We start from the raw sequence: 14,418 nt of genomic DNA on the forward strand, positions 1-14,418 counted from the left end.
TAAGGAAAAATCAAATTTTAAGAGCTGCCCTCGTCACAGACTAAAAGCACCTACAGTAAACAAAAAATTCTGGTAGTAGTGAACGAATATGTTATATTTTCATTGAAAGCTGAAATTGACCAACTGAGATCAGAAACAGCGCTTCTTTTCCCACTGGAGTAATTAACAGTTGAAACAACTTGACTAAGTAAGTATTAGTTTTCTGTGTTACTAGGTCAAAAGAAGTTTGATGTGTTTCTAAAACGATATAGTTCAACTCAATCAGAAGTTATGAACATTATTGGAAAATTACCTAGTTAAACTCTGTTGCACATCTTTGCAAAAGAGAAATCAACATCAAATTAATTGTGCTGGCATTCGGGGCTCTGAATCAGCTTCTATGTTTAAATTGACTTTTTCTGTTTGATTTAGCTCAGAATAATGTTCGCATTCCAGAAGTTGAGAATATTGCAATCTAATAAACAGATACTCGCATTTACAAGGTTTCTGCTTTATTATTTAGGAAAAAAAATCTATCCAACTAGCCAAGAACTATAACGACAAGTCTTTAGTTTAAGAGGTACAAGTACCTCTTAAATACCAGGTTGAACTTGATTCTAATTTTCCAGATCAAACTTAAACATAATTTTAAGAGGAAAAAAAAATAAAGATTAATACATGAAATTCAGCTCTGTGTTAGCAATTGAAGTTTAATATCATATGCATGAAATAAACTTTAGTTCATACCATATGGTGACATTTTTCAAGACTGAAATTGACAAAATAAGAAATCTGAGAATATTATGTCTTTAGTATTTTATATATATATATATTATTTTTTTTCATATAATTTTTATCATCTATACCATGTAATTTATCAGTGGGAGCAAGAAATTTTAAATGTGCAGTTTTATTGGCTGAAATCTAAGTTCACCTGAAAAAATACAGCAACAACCTTTGCTGTTATTTATAAACATATGAGATCTAGACATGTATTAATGAGAAGTTATTATAAAAACAATAATAATAAAAATAACTATGGAAACACCCATTATTTCTTCATAAAATCAATTGTATTCATATATTATTTTGAAAATAGCATACAGACTGTAAAATCCAGTTGTCAACTGTAAATAATCAAACTATATTATTTCTATATCACAAAGCAATTCAGTTAATGACAGTAATATAAGGTGTAACAGGAATATTATAGTTTTATTTGTACATACAGTTGTATATTTGTATATATAGTTGTATTTGCTGTGATACAATTCCAGATTGTCTAACTTCAATATTTTTAGTTTAGTTTTGTTTCTATCTGGAATTTTCACTTCAGCGCTAGGGAAACATTCTGTTAGAATTTGATTTGTTAAATTAGGTGGTGCTACTTGTACTTTTGTTTTCAATATTGTGTTAGTAATAATCCTGCTGCAATAATTTCCTTTGCTAGCTACTGACAACAATAGGTGTGTTCAACTGGATATGCACAAAACTGTTATCTCAGTGGCATCCGATTTCTGTCCTAAACGGCCAAACCAATGGCAGCCAGCAGTCCTGCATAATTTGAAGTTTTCCTATTGGCATGAGAGGAGGACCAGTCAGAGGATATTTTCTCAAAATAGGTTTGTCATTGACCACAAGTCAATGAGAAATGCAGAAAGACTGAAGAAGCAGTATGTAGCTAGTGAATACAACTGGGTCCTGTTGCTCTATGGCAGACCAGTTGAGTTTGAAGAATGGCTGTCATTAAGGAGTCTGTCTTTTGCAAAATATTTTGGTTAAAAGACAGTTGCTGTGAAAGCAGATTGAAGAAGAGGGACGCAGAAAGTAGAATTAAGGTAAGGACAAGTTGTTTTTATTTGTTTGTTTGTTTTCTAATGACTAGCTAGGCATCATCTGTGGTGCTCAAGATGCTAACTGTTTATGGTAACTTAAGTACATTCTGAAAGATTATTAAAGAACTTTTTTTTTTTTTTTTGGTGGATTAAAGATTTTCCATCCAACAAGTATTTTTTTTTTTTATTCACATCACTACATACATTCAGCACAAACCTTTGTGCTATTTTAACTTGACAGCAGTTAGAAAGACTTCTCCATAGTATATATAAAAGGACAGTGAAAAACTGAGAGTGAAAAATTCATTTTGAAAAGAAAAACAAAATAAAACAAAACAGTCCTACATAGAAATGTAGGACTGTGAATCTTCTGCCCCAAGATAATTGGAATTTTTATTTGCATAAGATATTAGGATAATTATGGAGGTTATAAAAGAAGAACACTATTGGAGAAAGGAAATGAGTCTTTTTGTTTGATTAGAGACAGAAGAAGAATGAGTGGGAGAGAGCTGATTTCTGTAATTTAAAATATAAACAAAATTTCAAGAACATCATTATGGTTAACATTGAAGGAGAAATTGCTAGAGGCTTAAACAGACTGTTTTTATTAAATTACAGTAGGCAGGAACTGGCCTACATTGTAGAAAATAATGTCGAAAATAATTAGCAATTACACTGTGACTTTATAAAATTATTTTCCTACTCGTGAAAAACAAATTTAGCTGAAGGTGAAAGACTTTCTCTGCCATTTGTTCTTATGGTTATACCTTACTGATGATTTTGTAAAAGTAAGGTTATGGTTAGACAAATAATTACATGACATATATGTATACATCTATATTGCTTTTGATTAATTTTACATAATGAAAAAAACTTTTTATTTAATGTTCATCAAATTAATGTCTAGAAAATGTTAAAACAGGCAGCTCTGACTTTTAATGTTCATGGTGTAGTATACTGTAGAGTCACCAAAGTTTCCTTTTTCGTATATACTGAGGCATGCCTCTGTTCAGCACAGTAGGGGCAAAGACTATGCCATTGCAGTTCTTGGTATTCCCAGAATATGTGCAGAATAAGTGTATAAAAACCTGTGTAAATGCTAATGTAGCAGCTTTCTTGTGGAACTCTGTTGTAAGGAAACTCAATAACTGACATATTTTCTGCTCTATTATTTATTTATTTATTTATTTATTTATTATTTCACTTGTGCATCATTGTTTAAGCTAGTGCAACAGTAAAAGACTGAGGCTGTTCCCAAATATCATAATGTAGCCAGTTTCTAGAAATCCAGATGCTGAGAATTTGCTCTGCCATGCAACTGCTTAAGAGAAATAGCTACAAAGCTCAGCTAAAATGAAAAATAAAGCAAGAATGACCATGTCATTCATTTTGACTTTCTACAAGTTATTGTTATTCTATGCAGTAGGGGACTGCCTTTCTGATGTCAGTTCCTTCTGACTTCATAAGTAAAAAACAATGGTTTGAAGCACAATAGGATTTTCTGTTTTAGACAATGACTGTCAGTCTCATTAGTATCCTGCTGATATGCTCAGGAGAAGGCAGAACCAAAAATACAAAAGAGAAGTCAGAGAATTCTTCAGGAAGATGGTCTATTCTCCCACGTGCCTGATGACAGGATGAGGGGGAATGGGCTCAAGTTGCGCCAGGGGAGGTTTAGGTTGGATATTAGGAAAAACTTCTTTACTGAAAGGGTTGTTAGGCATTGGAATGTGCTGCCCAGGGAAGTGGTTGAGTCACCATCCCTGGAGGTCTTTAAAAGACATTTAGATGTAGAGCTTAGTGATATGGTTTAGTGGAGGACTTGTTAGTGTTAGGCCAGAGGTTGGACTAGGTGATCTTGGAGGTCTCTTCCAACCTAGACGATTCTGTGATTCTGTGATTCTGTAATATTCCCAAGATTATACATTAAAAACAAAATGTTTTTTTTTTAATTTTTATTTATTTATTTATTTAATTATGTGGCAAAAGTTGTTAATATGCAAAGACTGCTGAAATGAAGTAAGTGATCTTAATCTACTGATTCATTCACCTGGATTGAACACCACAGACAGTGGTTTCAGAATAGAGTTCTTCCTAGCAGCCTAGTCACATGATGTAGTTTAGAAAACTATTTTTTTCTTTGAAACGATCCCTGTTAGATGATAGATTCATTACTATTCTCACTTACTTTTTCCAACATTTCATTGACCTCCTTGCCAAGAATCACTCCTTTACTAAAAGCTGAAAATTCTTGTACTTCCACTATGCTAACTGCCAAGCAGTTTTTTTTTTGTTGTTTTTTTTTTTTTTTAAATCTAACATTCAGCAGAGCTAAAGAATCTCCCCTTTGAAGTGCTTTGTCTTTAAATATGTATAGGAAACAATGAAATCTCCCTTCTGTCTTCTGCTTTGAGTAAGCTGAGATCTGTAGTGCGTGTTTCCAATCTGTGGATTAGTTTTATGTATGTCCTTTGAACTCTCTCTACTTCTAAATATGTTTTTGATAACTTAAATATTGAAATAGTAAAAAAATAAAATAAATGTATAGTTGCTAACTGAAATAAGACTGCCTCTTATGAAGTGATGTTTTCCTTTTAACTGAGTTTTTTGGTAGATCTTCAACTACCACTTTTTAAAGCAACAACCAATTCTTCAGGAAAATAAAATTGTATCTTTATTCTTTCATTTTGTTTATTTCCTGTGAGTCTTTTTTTTTCTTTTTTTTTTTTTTTTTTTTGTGTGTGTCTACTTCATCATTTAGAGATTTCTTAACAAAGTATTGTGTTGTCTCAAAAGCAAGATCATTTTTGCCTTTCTTAAAAGCTTTTTTTCTCCAAAGAAATCTACTTTCCATATGTGAATATTGATATGAAAAGTTTTTTTTTTTTTCAGAAGTTTTAAGCAGTACCAAGATCTTACATTGTATTCAATTTTATACATTTAATCTTCAATTCTCTTCTTCCTCACAAAACTTTTACTATATGTTGTTAAATGCAATTGAATTTTAAAAACACAACAAATCACCCAGCTACTGAAACTCATTTGTGGCTCTGTATCCTTAAACAGTATGTCTGAAAGCCCATCATTATGCTTTTGTATATTTTTCAGACTATTTAATACTTTTTGTATATGTGTGAGTTACTTGCTACAAGCTGCTCAATGTTTTGATAGGCATGATGATCTTAGGTGATTTAAACAAGCCAGCAAAGGGAAGCCAGACAAATGTTTGTTTCTGTTACAAAGGAATTTATTATTTCTTAAAATTGGACCTGAAATTATACAACCTTATTTTGAATGTTTTAAAAGGAAGTGAGCTATTTTCAAAGAAAATTTTATTTTATATATATAGCAATGGTATATATATATATATATATATATATATATATCATATATATGTGTTCTTTGGCCATGTTCTTGCAGTCCTTGGACATAAAGCATTTTTTTGCTTTATGATTCCAATAACTATTTTTTTTTTTTTTTGAGATTTTGAATTTATTTGTTTACTTTTGGGAGAACCAACACAATGTTCCCAGCCTTAACTTTACTTATGAGCTATCTTCGTTAGAGGAAAATATATTATGCAGGATGAAACAGCACAAGAGATGAGGGGCTGTTGCTACTCCACATCCCCGGGTCCATTAGCAAGGCAGAAGATGTATTTTCAGAAGATGCATGCTCACAGAGCACATGTATATGCTACTTATATACATATATGGCTGGCCTCAGAAATGGCAGACAGACACTCAGAGAACTCACTTGAACACAGAATGAATGGCCTCATCCAGCTACACTCTCTGGCTGAGTAGGATGGAAGTCCACCAGCATGACACGTGCATTTGTACATACGTGCAAAGTGCATCCCTCCAGGAGCTGGGCTTAGACACTCAATCTGCCCAGTAGCTGGCCCTGGATCCCAGTCTCCACAGTTGCTGGCACAAGGACATACAAACTTCTGAGACCATGGGCCCACTCTGATTGCTTGTACTGACCATCACACACACACAGGATGGGCCAAGACTTTCCTGTTCCCAGCAGCTGACACCCTATCCCTTTAGGGACACTAGCATTCTCACACCCAGAGTTCACTGAGACTCCCCCTGGTCCCTTAGCCAACTCCACTATACTTTTTAGCCCTAAGAGATACACAGACACTCTCACAACCGTTGGTGGCCCTTACAGATACATTCACCCTCTTGCTCTGAAGCTACCTAATTTCTGGCTAATCAGGCTTGATCATTGCTATTGACCACCAACTCACTCCTGCACTTGCTTGAGTTGCTAGCACTCAAGGACTCAAGGGTCCTCCAACGTGTGGTGTAACTCCAGTTGCTGCACTCACACCACCACACATACATGTGCACACAAAATAGAGAGCCCCTCACTCAGGAAGGATTTAGAAAGAAATTTAACAAGAAGACAGGACAGGTTGCGCTGATCAGACACAGGACATGGCCAGACAAGTGTACTGACCAGACCACTATTTACATATGAACAGCCCTTTTAATTTTCTTACCCTTCTATTTTCCCACTCTTGTGCTTCTCCTAAATCATCTAAACCCCTCCCCTTTCCCACCTTTTGTTCCTCCCCTAAACACCCCAGAATAAGTCCTGCTTTCTTGAACTGCTTTACTTCTGCACCCTATAGTATGTCCCACCCCAATGCATCAACCCCTTTAGTCCAAAAGGTGATCTAGAGAGTTGCTCTGGATGACTCATCATGATGGGTATAATCCATGAACATTGGGGCAGGGGTCTGCTGGGGCAGCCCTGGGAAGGACCCAGATAAGGTCTTCCTTCTTCAGGAGTTCTTCACTTGTGTTTCTGCCTAACGTTGTGCGTCCCTCTACTCCTCTGGGCTTGTGCAGATGAGTCCTTCTGGAAATTGCATTGAATAATCCTACTGTTAAAAGAAATCTACCCAGACTGGATTTGCACTCCTGACCTGTTAAGAACATAAATAACTAACTGGCATCATGAGATGGAACACATGAGAGTTATGTAGCAAAACAGCGTTGACTTCTTGTTCCATTTTTATTCTTAGCTTTTATACCTTTGGACAACATTCAAATCAGTTTCTTAAACATTTCCATAGCCCCCTTCTGAAAATGACCCCAAACCTTTCTTCATGTGGCCTTCCAGTTTTAGGAATAATAAACGATATAACCTATTTGCTATAGTAATGAAATTCAATTAGTCTTCCAGTACTGACTTCAGTCTACCTTACCTGTCCGATTTTTCATCAGTTGCTTTGTCTTTCCTTAGATTGATTTCTAGTCCTTGTTCTTTCTTTCTGAGATTAGGGCTGTCATTTTTAAGAATATATAATATAATATAATATAATATAATATAATGAGAAGAGAAGAGAAGAGAAGAGAAGAGAAGAGAAGAGAAGAGAAGAGAAGAGAAGAGAAGAGAAGAGAAAAGAGAAGAGAAGAGAAGAGAAGAGAAGAGAAGAAGAGAAGAGAAGGGAAGAGAAGAGAAAAGAGAAGAGAAGAGAAGAGAAGAGAAGAGAAGAAGAGAAGAGAAGAGAAGAGAAGAGAAGAGAAGAGAAGAGAAGAGTTGGAAGGGACCTAGAATGATCATCAAGTCCAGCTGTCTGGTCACCTCAGGACTAAGCAAAAGTTAAAAGATATGATTAAGGGCATTATCCAAATGCCTCTTGAACGCTGACAAGCAAGTGGGATCAACCACCTCAGCTGGTGGTTGATCTCACCTCACCTGTTCCAGTGTTTGACCACGTGATAAATTTTTTTCTTGATATCTAGTCTGAACATCCCCTGGTGCAGCTTTGTGCTGTTCCCACAGGTTCTATCATTACCAGAGAGAAGAGGTTGGCACCTCCCTCTCCATTTCCCTTCCTCAGGAAGTTATAGAGAGCCAAGAGGTCGTATCTTAGCTTTCTTTTCTCCAAACTAGACAGACCAATTGTGCCCAGCCTCTCCTTATGCCTTCCAGCCCTTTTACCAGCTCTGCTGCCCTCCTCTGGACGCTTTCAAGTATCCTTTTTATACTGTGGAGCCAATAACTGTATATAATATTTAAGGTGAGGCAGTACTAATACTAAATGTAGTGGGAGAATCACCTCTTTCGACTGTCTGGCTATGCTGTTTTTAAGGTCCTGATATAAAATGCTTTCTTCTATGCTGACCTTCAACTGTTGTATTCACTATGAGAGATTCAGGGGAAATAACATTACTACTAGGTTAAATTTACTTGAACACTATTTTTGTCGATCTATTCAATAAACCACACAAAGGCTTCCAGTAATTGTGTGAATTTAGTCTTATACTATGCAACCTAATGTATGAGCAGTGAAGGTTGAATTTGGTCATCTCTCTTGATTAACCATTTAGTGTTTAATCTCCATCATTGTTAACAACTGTATCTTATTTCATGGATTATCTTGACTCCTTATGTGTTTGATAAATTTTGCTTACTCAGAGGAAAAGACTTAGTATTATACAAAATGGTCTTTGGATTTTCATGGGGAGTATCTGCACAGATGGACTGAGTTCTTTGTTGGAAATGCCGTGACACACTTACATACTTTTAAATCAGTTACAAATCACAGAATTGTAGGGGTTGGAAAGGTCCTCAAGAGATCATCGGGTCCAAACCCCCGCCAAAGCAGGTTCCCTAGAGCAGATTGCCCAGGTAGGTGTCCAGATGGGCCTTGCATATCTTCAGAGAAGGAGACTCCAAAACCTCCCTGGGCAGCCTGTTCCAGTGCTCCGTCACCCTCACCGTGAAGAAGTTCTTTTGCATGTTGGTGCAGAACTTCCTGTGCTGCATTTTGTGGCCATTGCCCCTTGTCCTATCCCCACAAACCACTGAAAAGAGGTTGGCCAAATCCCACTGTCTCCGACACTGAAGATATTTGTAAACATTAATAAGATCCCCTCTCAGTCTTCTTTTCTCAAGGCTGAAGAGACCCAGGTCTCTTAGCCTTTCCTCATAGGGAAGATGCACCAGGCCCCGTATCATCTTTGTTGCCCTCCACTAGACCCTTTCCAGAAGATCCCTGTCTTTTTTGTACCGGGGAGCCCAGAACTTGGACACAGTACTCCAGGACAGCCTCGGACACCCTGACAGAAGGGGGCCTCAGCGGCACTTCTGGGCGGGTGGCGGGGGAACGATGGTGGTGGTGGTGGAGGTGGCGTCGTCGTCATCGCTGTAGTCCTAGAGCAGCGCGGGACAGAGCGGAGCGGGGCGGGTGCCAGCTCTGGCTGCGGGCCGGCACCATGAGCACCTTGGCCACTGGAATTCTCTCTCTTCTGGATGAAGGAGGAGTTTGCTCTTCACAAGCTGAATGTTGTTGTCTGGGCTTGACTTCTGGGCAGAAATCTCCGAGTCAGTGGATAAAATTGAGGTCTCTATGAAGATGAGGGCTTCCAGAGCTGGCAGTGTGCTGCTTTAGAATCACAGAATCACAGAATCGTCTAGGTTGGAAGAGATCTCCAAGATCACCTAGTCCAACCTCTGGCCTAACACTAACAAGTCCTCCACTAAACCATATCACTAAGCTCTACATCTAAATGTCTTTTAAAGACCTCCAGGGATGGTGACTCAACCACTTCCCTGGGCAGCCCATTCCAATGCCTAACAACCCTTTCAGTAAAGAAGCTTTTCCTAATATCCAACCTAAACCTCCCCTGGCGCAACTTTAGTTGCTTCCAAATAGTTTTACCATCTGTGAGCTTTTGAAGAATCACTGAACTATGCCCTGGGAGCAGGTGACCTCTTCAATGTCAATGACATCTCGGAATATGTGGAGATATCATTGCAAAATGTATCTACCACTATACAAAAAAGTGTGTAGAGAACGCGGAGCTGCTGGAAGGGGAGAAGAAACCTGTTGATGAAAGGCTAGAAGGGATAGTGAACAAAATGTTCCAGCGATGCTTGGATGACCACACGTACAAGCAGGTTATTGGCATTGCACTAGAGACACCCAGGCTGGACATCTCTGAGAAAACAATTGAATGATGTTCCTGGGAGGCTAGCCTACAGCTTGAAGCTCTGCAAATATAACAGTGAATCCACTGAATGGTTTAATATAACACCAGCTGTTTCTCTTATCTATTAGACAGAACTACTTAATGGAGCAACATCTGAAAATGACAAAATCAATCACAGAATCATAGAATCATCTGTTAGGAAAAAACTTTAAAGATCATGAAGTCCAACCATCAACCTGAGCCTCATCAATAACGTCCCATCAACACCGTTTTCATCATAAATCCAAAAGACAGCACCATACTAGCTAAAATGAAAAACAAAACAAAACAAAACAAACAAACATACAAACAATAAAACATATCCCAGTGAAAACCAGGACAGTATCCACCCCTTATTCCATACCATGTATGTAATACCCAGGTCCCACACTATCCAATATATCCTCATTAACCACCAGCCATTTATTAATACATAGTTATCATCCCTGTATGCTATGGACCACCCCTGAGAAATGTCCATAAAATGCCCAATGAGTTCATTTAGTCCATGACTTAGGTTCTATTATGATGGTCATTCAGGACAGGAGAAGCAGTGTATTACACGGAGTTATATGTCAAAGCCAGCTCAGGTAGGGTCACTGCTGCACTTGCACTTCTTGTTATGAGGCTCATCCTCCATTGGTTTGACTGGTTCTTGCTATAGGCCTTCCTAACACATGCAACTGAGATCACGTTACAACAATTTAAAGGTATATTCACCACAGTCTCCACCCCTACCCCCATTGAAGCAGGCTATAGGATTTAACACTGCCATGAACACCTCCCCTTACCCTTGGACCAGATAATGGCAAGGGGTTCCTGTCATAGTGCTCCCTATAACATGCAACTCAAATTATGGGTTACAACAATTTAAAGGTATATCCATTACAATCTCCAACTGTTGTCTTTCTATGACCAGACCATTGGGTTTAGCATTGCAATGAAGTTCTGTCCTCGCCCCCGCTCCTACCTGGGCTTCTCCATTGGCCACAATCCCTTTAAGGTGTACCTACTCCAGTATGGCTTTATTCATGGGCCACAGTCCTTTGAGAGGTCTACCTACTGTGTCATGGATTTATCCATGGCCACAGAGGGTTTGAGGTGTAACTTCTCTAGAGTGGACTTATTCATGGGACACAGTCTCTTCAGACATCTCTGTGGGGGCCCAGAGAGAGCCATCCTGGACGACCCACTCAGAGGCCTCTGATATTCAAAGTATCTTTGGGCTAAATTAAGGAGACATAACACCAAACGCTGGGTTGAAAAGTTTATTGACAGCAGAAGCTATTCTGGCAGAAACTGATTAAATCTTGTTGTTTACCACAGGAGCTATTTAACTTGTTATTCCAAAAGGGGTTAATGGGAGCTATTTAAGCCCCATTGTTTTACAAAGCGCTGAACAGCCTGTAACATACAATGAAAGAAAGAGAGGGATGGAAAGTTAGAAAGGCAAGGCAAGAGGAAAGGGGTTTCTGCTATAGTGCTTCCTATATCATGCAGCTCAAATCATGGGTTACAACAGTTTAAAGGCATATCCATTACAATCTCTACCCATATCCTTTTAAACCCAGGCCATAATTTTTAGCACTGCAATGAACTCCTCCCCTTGCCCTTGCTCCAGCATGGGCTTGTCCAATGACCACAGCATGTACACTGGCATGGCTTTATCCATGAACTACAGTTCCTTCAGTGGTCTATCTACTGTGTCATGCATTTATCCATGGCACCAGAAGCTTCAAGGTGTACCTGCTCTGGTGTGAGCTTATTCATGGGCCACAGTCTCTTCAGAGGAGTACCTGCTCATGCAAGGCCTTTTCCATTGGTCACAGTCCCTTCAGAGGAACTTCAAACAGCTGCTGTGTTATGGTCTTATCCATGGCCACAAATGCTTCAAGGTATTCTGGCAGGGCCTTATCCACTGTCACTGCAAAGTGTGTCTGCTGCAGCACAGACTTCTCCATGGCCATGGACACTTTGGGGTGTACATGCTCTCTGTCGTGCCTTAGCCCTGGCAAGCAGCTAAATGCCACAAAGCCACTTGCTCATTCTCCCAGGTGGGATGGGGGAGAGAATCAGAAAGGTAAAAATGCAAGAACTCATGGGTTGAGATAAAGAAGGTTTGCTAGGTAAAGCAAAAGCTGTGTGTCCAAGCAAATCAGAACAAGAAATTAAATCACTACTTCCCATTGGCAGACAGGTGTTCAGTGACTTCCAGGAAAACATCAACGCATCATACATAATGTTTTCTTGGGAAGAGAAATACCATCACTCTGAATATCTCCTCTCCCCTCCCCCTCCCACCCCCGCCTCCTTCTTTACCCCAGCTTTTATTGCCAAGAATGATATCATATAGTATGGAATATGGAATATCCCTTTGCTCAGTTTGGGTTAGCTGTCCTGGCTGTGTCTCCAAGCTACTTGTGCACCCCCAGCCTCCTCACTGGCAGGGTAGCATAAGAAATGGAAAAAATCTTGATTCTGGGTAAACACTGCTCTGCAACAACTGAAAATATCAGTGTGTTATCACCACTATTTTCATCAAAAATCCAAAACACACCATTGTGTGAGCCTCTACAAACAAATACATAAATAATAATAATAATAAAAACATTAACTCTGTTCCAGCCAAAACCAGGAAACTCTCACGTGGACTTGTGTAAGAGGCATGACCAGCAGGTCGAGGGAGGTGATTGTCCCTCTCTACTCTGCCCTTGTGAGGCCCCACCTGGAGTACTGCATCCAGGTCTGAGACCCCCAGCACAAGAAAGATGTGGACCTGTTGGAACAAGTCCAGAGGAGGGCTACAAAGATGATCAGAGGGCTGGAGAACCTCTCCTATGAAGAAAGGCTGAGAGAGCTGGGGCTGTTCAGCCTACAGAAGAGAAGTCTCTGGGGAGACCTCATTGAGGCCTTTCAATACTTAAAGGGGTCTTATAAAAAGGATTGAGAAGGACTCTTTACTCAGGTAGATAATGATAGGACAAGGGAGATTGGTCCTAAACTAAAAGAGGATAGATGTAGATTAGACATTAGGAAGAAATTCTTCACTGTAAGGGTAGAGAGGCACTAGAACAGGTTGCCAGGAAAAGTTGTGGCTGCCCCATCCCCGGAGGCATTCAAGGCCAGGTTGGATGGGGCCTTGGACAACCTGATTTGGTGGGTGGCATCCCTGCCTGTGGCAGGGGGGTTGGAGTTAGATGATCTTTAAGGTCCCTTCCAACCCAAAACATTCTATGATTCTATGACTTATCCACGGGTCTTCTGACTCAAGTTCTTCTGACTCAACTTCTGACTTATCACGGATCTTCTGACTCAAGTTCAGATCAGACTTCCAGCTTGTCCAGTACAGCAGCACTGGAATAGCATCTGATCTGCATCATCTTTTATCATGGATTGCGCCTAAATACCACAGTCAAGTCGCCCGATCACTGACAATTAAAGAAAAATAACCACAAATTCCAGTAGGGAAAGGCCATGATAATGATGCAGAAAGGATTTTTCTGGATTGGTAAGAAGACTATTGGCAAGTTTGTCATGACATGTCCTTAAAAAGACCATGACCAACTCTCCGTAGGGGATGATTCTCCTGTGAAGAGAGTACTCATCAGATATTGTGAGTTGTTGTTGAGAGAGATTGATTCTGTCTGGTAAAATATCTTAGTGCCATGCTTTATACCTGGTGGCACTTGAAATAATGAAACATCTGTCAGTGTTCTGGGGTGCAAAGTGATGAATGCCAAGTGATGTGCAGAAAATCCCAGTGATGGCTAGAGCTTTGCAAGACCCTGTGAGACAACAGACTAATTGTAAATTCTACAACATTCTGATATTTAAAGAAATTATTCCTCAGACAACAAAACCTGAATATTCTGTATATTTTATTTTTTTTTAGTAGCAGCAAGTATTCCTGGAAAAAAATATTTGTATGTTTCTATAGAATTTTCATTCACTTCTCCTGAAATCTGTTGAAAAAAAATAAGACTTTGTTGTAAAACTACATCTGCATAATAGCTACTGCAGCACAGGTTCTCTGGGAATGGACTAACTCTGACAAAAAGAAGACTCACACACCTCGACAGTACAGGTCAAACCATCCAATCTGAGAAAAGGAAAAGCATTTACATATAACATGGCTCTCATAGCAAGTCTAACATTTCTGCTTGGAAATATATATATTTTTTAATGTAATGAAATTATTAGGACTGCCCATCTTCATAGAGAATTACTAATTAGAAGGAAGGACAGATGCTATACAATTAAGTCACTATGGAGGAATGGCTTCTATAAGTAGACTGAGTAAAATTGAACAGTACCTGAGTTTGAGTTTCTAGGTTGTGAGTTCTGGAATACTGTGCTGAGGTATCTTCCTCAATGAAAGATAAGAAGAAAAAATGATGTTATTTCTACTTGTTTTCAATTGAGATTTCCATTTTACAGTACAATCTAGATTATTTTTGAGGTTAAAATCAACCAACCAACTGCTTCAATTTAGTTTTAATGGCACAAGTCCCTGACTGTTGAACTGAGTTATAACTAAAACCACCGTACACCTAACTTTGAATTTCTTAGATCTGAAGGAGTGATGTAAGTTTCTAGTAGCTTCTGAC

The 14,418-nt window shown here is 38.9% G+C and overlaps 1 long non-coding RNA gene across 6 annotated transcripts in view; it reads left to right on the forward strand.

The window, feature by feature from the left end:
• The first annotated feature begins 1,531 nt into the window (after positions 1 to 1,531).
• The window catches only part of LOC121065483, a 76,774-nt gene continuing 63,887 nt past the window's right edge, over positions 1,532 to 14,418 (forward strand). For 4 of the 6 annotated variants that reach the window (XR_005817096.1, XR_005817098.1, XR_005817099.1 and 1 more), the window contains exon 1: positions 1,532 to 1,817. This is a non-coding gene — a long non-coding RNA (uncharacterized LOC121065483). The remainder of the gene's footprint in view (positions 1,818 to 14,418) is intronic. The other 2 variants (XR_005817097.1, XR_005817101.1) reach the window with 2 other exon arrangements.

The sequence above is a fragment of the Cygnus olor genome, chromosome 2 (genome assembly GCF_009769625.2).
Source record: "Cygnus olor isolate bCygOlo1 chromosome 2, bCygOlo1.pri.v2, whole genome shotgun sequence".
In the NCBI taxonomy this organism is placed as follows: domain Eukaryota; kingdom Metazoa; phylum Chordata; class Aves; order Anseriformes; family Anatidae; genus Cygnus; species Cygnus olor.